The following is a 6,024-nucleotide window of genomic DNA, read 5'->3' as shown; positions in this document are numbered from 1 at the left end:
GGAATGGTCAGTGCACGACCATTCCCTACATCGTCAAGATGGGGGGCATAGCATCTTTGTCGTCAATCTACAACATTTTATTTTGCAGAATGCAGATCTGCAGCCATACGATGAATGCCACATCAGCTGGTGGAATTTGCCCAGTCTGCAATCAATGGCGGAGCTCCAACTCAACAGGTGGAATCTCATGAGGTGCAATCTTCCAAGTGATGATGGCGCTGCAACTGCCACATCAGCATGCAAAACCCTGTGCGCTTCTTGATTGTACTGGTCTGCAGGCAGTGTGCTTGCCCCTTTCTCCCACAACCATTGATGACCAGGAATGGCCGTGCACAGACCATTCCCGTGATTAAGGCTCCCGGCCTTCGCCGATTGCCCATGATTAACGGGAATGGTCAGTGCACAACCATTCCCTACATCGTCAAGATGGGGGGAAAAGCATCTTCACCGTCAATCTGCAACATTTTATTTTGCAGAAAGCATATCTGCAGCCATACGATGAACGCCACATCAACTGGTGGAATTTGCCGAGTCTCCAATCAATGGTGGAGCTCCAACTCAACAGGTGGAATCTCATGAGGTGCAATCTTCCAAGTGACGATGGCGCTCCAGCTATCACATCAGCACGCAGAACCTTGTGCACTTTGTGACTGTACTGGTCTGCAAGCAGTGTGCTAGCCCCTCTCTCCCATGACCATTGACGGCCGGGAATGGTCGTGCACTGACCATTCCCGTGTGTGTGTGTGTGTGTGTGTGTGTGTGTGTGTGTGTGTGTGTGTGTGTGAGAGAGAGAGAGAGAGAGAGAGAGAGAGAGAGAGAGAGAGAGAGGTGCCAATCATCTGTATTCTCTAGATCGTTCGCATAGTTTAGAAAGCTTACCTCATCTAGCTCCAACAGGAAGGAAACCACCTCTGCCTGGCGTGGAGGAGAGCCACTCCCTGATGTGCAACCTTAGAAAAACGCCCCTTCCCGCGCCTTGCGCAGAAGCTTCACGCCACGGAAACCTACCCCCGCCATGTGCAACATGCTCACTTAGGTCTAAATTTTGTTCACACTACTTGGCCCCCCTCCCCTGGACCCTTGACGGTCGGGAAAGGACCTTTAGTGTCCTTTCCCTCGTAATGGATGCTCCCACATGGCTCCCACCGATCACCACGTGGTCGCACTAATTGCGAGGAAAGGACACTAAAGGTCCTTTACCTACCCTGTAAGCCTCTCATGAGCTCTCAGACTACACATCGAGTTGTCGACATGAAAAAAGAACTACCTCTCTCTCTCTCTCTCTCTCCAGGTGCGACGTCCCTCTCACATGACCCCACCTGGTCCCAAGCCCCTCCTTTTCCTTTGCCTTCTTCCACGATCAGCATCTTGTTTGATTCTTATTAAACAATGTTCAGAATCGTAGAGACATATTAGAACAATAAGGCCATGGTCACGCGAGGCTTAGTTTCCCATCAGAACGGCCGACAAATACTCCGACTCTTGTCAGCTTTCCACCTACAACAAGCATCTTTCCACCTACAGTGACCTGCTTTGTAGTTGCTTCTATGCCTAAAACGATATAGTTTTAAAACTAAACCGGTTGAATGCCGTTCAATTCTCTTTCTCTCTCTCCTCACGCTCCCTCTCACTACAGGTTACTGCCTGTGACGCTCCTAGCTGCTGTACATGCCATCGTCAGAGCCTATCTAGGCTTAGTGATAACTAAGCCTCGCGTGACCACCTTCCGCTCGCCACCCCTCCGGAAAAAAAAGTGAATGTACTTTAAGTGTCACATGTCCTTGCATTGATCTCACTTCCAAACCTTATCTGTTTTCAAGTGTGATTGGTGCATAGAATTTGTTTAGTTGAGCAATACAAGGCTCATATTCTTTAATCTTGGGTTGGCCTGAAAAACCAAATTCAAAGATGGCAACAAACAGGCTAAGATCGAGTGATGTGAATGAGGGAGAAACCATTTTTACTATGTTTTTTTTAATGCAACTAGATGCATAGGCCTCTTCTACACAATAAAGTACAAAAAGTAGTAAAATCACTTGTCGTGCTTGATGAGTAAGGTGCTCGATATGCTTCCCATGCATGGGGAGGTAAGGTGCTTGAAAAAAGCCCCAAAGTTAGGGGAATCTTTGACTTAAACTCCCACTCACCTAAAGGGCACTCCCTTTCTCAAGGGGCACATGGACACATGTCAAGCTCTCCCTATGCTTAGCCACATGGTGTGCTTGAATCCTATTGGCTGGGCTAAAGAGGGGTCCAATGAGCTTCTAGTTCAATTCATCAAATATCTAGATATTTTCAAGCTCTCTCTCAAAGGGGTAAGAAGGACACTTGTCCAAAGACTACCCATGTTGCTTGAAATGCATTGTGTATACGATTGGCTAGGCTTAGAGGGGTCCAATGAGCTTCAAGCTTGAGCTACAAGGAGGGGTCGACCAAAGAAAGCAAGGGGTGTGCTTGGAGGTATATGCCCTCTCACAGACTCATTTTTCACACATTCTCACTGGTGAAAGTGCAAGAACTCCATCTCCTTCTCCAAGCTTGTTGAGAAGTTGAGAGCCTACACCAACACTCTTGACTATGGAATGCAAATCCAACCAAGAGCGTTGAAAGGATGCAGGTCACAATGAATAACACCCAATTGATGGGTATAGGCCATTGTGTGTACTAAGGCAGTTATGATATTTGGTAGATTGTTCACAAAGGCCATGACTCAAGTTAATTCTCCTTGAATCAGTTTAGTTACCTTACCTTTACTTGAATCTGTGACATCTTTCTCTTCCTTCTTCACAATTCGACTAAAGGTACCTTTCTCAAAAGGTAAACTGTGCATCATATTCCCAATGCTTCCTCCATTGAAGTAAGGAAAAATGGCTATCAAAGGCTCATTGCATGTATGTGCAATACTGTGTACAATCCCCTTGTGTCGAAGATCAAAACTGACCTCATCCTTGAAGGACTTCAATTTCTGTCCAGGCATTCCTCGATACTTCTTCGCTGCATACATATTTTCACTTGGAAGATACGAAATACTATCAATTCTTACTTGGAATCATGTACCAAAGGAGTCGACACCCACGTCTGTAATATAGGTGATATGCCAAGTGTCAAAGTACACTCTGAGTTTCTCGCAGAACTCTGCAAAGAGTTTGCTATTGGATGTCCATGGCATTCTATCTCTGACACTGTCTTCTCTTGGACATGGTTGACTTGCTCTCTTCGTAGCTTTTTAATTAACACATATTGTGTATCTATATCTTTAGCACGCTTACTCTTCTCTCTTTTTTAACGCCAAGCCAAATCCCAAGCCTTGAGCTTTATCAACTGAACACCTTCGGGAAGAGCTTCATATAAATCATGGCGCACTTTTCCATGTTACCAATGATACTATAAGCAGACTTGGGAGCTTTGTCTTTACTTATAACAAAGGTTTCCTTGGAGACCGCACTTCCAATTTCTTTTTCAAGCATTTTTTCTACGAGAGTCTCATTTTGCACAATACTTTGCACATGCTTATCCAGTAATTCACTAATCATCATCTTACAGAGAGTTGACCTTAGAGACAGAAGAAATGCCTTCTTTTTACCCTCTGCCATACTGACTATTATCCTATAAACAAAAAGAAATAAGAAGTCAACCTACATATGTGTAGATACTTTTGCGTCTATTTTAAACTATCACATTAACGCTTCTACATTAACCTAATGTGACCCATATATCACTTTAACAGGTAGAAGAATTGAAGGTAAAAATCGATAGCTCAAGATGGCACACCCAGTCAAGCCATATGACCATGTGACAATTGAGACTATATTTGTAATTATATACAAAATAAAGACATTGTGTATGTGTGACACACAGATTCAAGGTATGCTAGACGTGTCTTGGCAAGAAACTATAACTCAAGATAACACACCTGGTCAAGCCATATGACTATGTGGGAAATTGAAACTATAGAATTTGTAACTACATAGAAAAGAAATTAACAATCTCAAAATCTATAACACTTTTATTGTAAAAAGAGGCATAACTTAACATTTGGTAAGAATGGATAGCTCAAGAGACCCGGTCAAGCTTTATGGATAGCTAGAAGAATTGAAGGTAAAAATCGATAGCTCAAGATGACGCACCCGGTCAACCCGTATGACCATGTGACATATTGAGACTATATTTGCAATTATATACAAAATAAAGACAATGTGTATGTGTGACGCATAGACCCAAGGTATGCTAGACGTGTCTTGGCAAGAAACTGTAGCTCAAGATAACACACCCGATCAAGCCATATGACCATGTGAAAAATTAAGACTATAAATTTTTTAACTACATAGAAAAAAAACCAACAATTTTAAAATCTATAACACTTTTTATTGTAAGAAGAGACACGACTTAAAATTTAGTAAGAATGGATAGCTCAAGATAACACAATCAGTAAATCCATATGACCACTTTTGCTACTTCAAGAAAACTTGCAAAAAAGGTCTTTGAGTCTTTGAAAAAAACATAGGATGTCACACACCCAACTTGAGACTTAATGTACATTCTTTATTAAGTTAATACAACACTGCCGCTCAAAATTGTGAGTGTGGCCAAAACAAAAAAGGTTGAGGCGTATTAAACTCCAAGTCCTTTTTTCACTGAACACCTAGTCCTACATAATACATACTCTATACTTAGCTAGATAAATATTGAATCTTTCACTAAGAGCCATGCGTCTTTCACTATGGTAGATGAAATCGTTATTTAACAAAAAATCAACATATATTATATATACATAGTCCGCATTGTTTAGTGAAGAGTTGAACTCTTTAATGGACATTGAAAATCAAAATAAGGCATTCTAATTTCTATAGATTATAACTAACTTGCAAAATCTCGGCTAGGTTTTGAGCTTGCCTTGAAAACTTTGACAAAATCTAACAAGATTTGATGTAATTACCGATAGATGCTTCAAACTGCGATCTAAAAACTGGAATAGTTTTATGTTTATTATTTGTCTCTATTTTCTTTGGATAGGAAAAATGTTTATGGCAACTTGCAAGCCCTACAATGTGCACTAACCCTTGAGGTCGCTCAACTTTGAAGTAGCTATAGTTTTACTCCTAACTTAACAATGTTAAAAAAATTTCGGGACCTAGTGTATTTTAACTAACTATTATTGTAAAATCTTGATTAGATTTTGAACTTGCCTTTAAGAGAACCAAGAAATTTTCATAAGTTTTAGTGTAAATACCGGGCAAACCCTTCAAATTTTGACCTAATAAATAGGAGAATTTCCAACTTGCCTTGATTTTCTTTAGGTTGAAAACATATAGAGAGTCAAAGATGAAGTATACCCAATTTCCCACAGGGCCACAACTTGTCGATGGTCTTGACTTATGAGTCACAATGATAAAGAGTAATCACGACTTACAATGTACATTGCAAATTAGAGAAGCTAAAAATAGACAAAAAAATGAAAATACATATACTCACGAGTCACAATGCAATGAAGAAACAGGAGGTCGGACAGACAGACGAATGACGAGTCTTGACGCTTTGGCTGCAACATGCGCAGCGGCAGAAGGCTCCAAGGACCAAGATGCAGGCGGCAGAGACAGGTCTTGAGCTGGGTAGTGGGAGGCTGGAGCTGCCGTAGCAAGCCGTTGTTGAGTAACCAGGTTGCGCCTCGGATTCAACAACGATGGGCTTGGCAGCGGACGGAGCTCGTGAGCGCCAATAGCTCAGAATCCATAGCTAAGACTCGAGAGCACCCAACAGGAAGAAGATGACTGAACAGTGAAGAGGAGCAGGTATAGACGGACTCACGAGCAAACTTATGACTTGTAAAAATGTGCAAAAATGAAATGTTGGCCTTTAGAAATTAGGGGTTTTAAGTTGTAACTTGTATATGCTTTCAAACCTCCAACGACCAATTCCATGGACAAACCCCAATGCTCGTGGGCCGTCGCCTAGACTTCAAACTTCAATAGTTATCCATAAGCAAAATACCCCTCAAATTTCAAAAATTCTCAAAATATCCCTAAT

Source organism: Adiantum capillus-veneris, chromosome 4, assembly GCF_014529385.1.
Source record: "Adiantum capillus-veneris isolate H3 chromosome 4, ASM1452938v2, whole genome shotgun sequence".
NCBI lineage: Eukaryota > Viridiplantae > Streptophyta > Polypodiopsida > Polypodiales > Pteridaceae > Adiantum > Adiantum capillus-veneris.
This window is presented reverse-complemented; position numbering follows the sequence as displayed.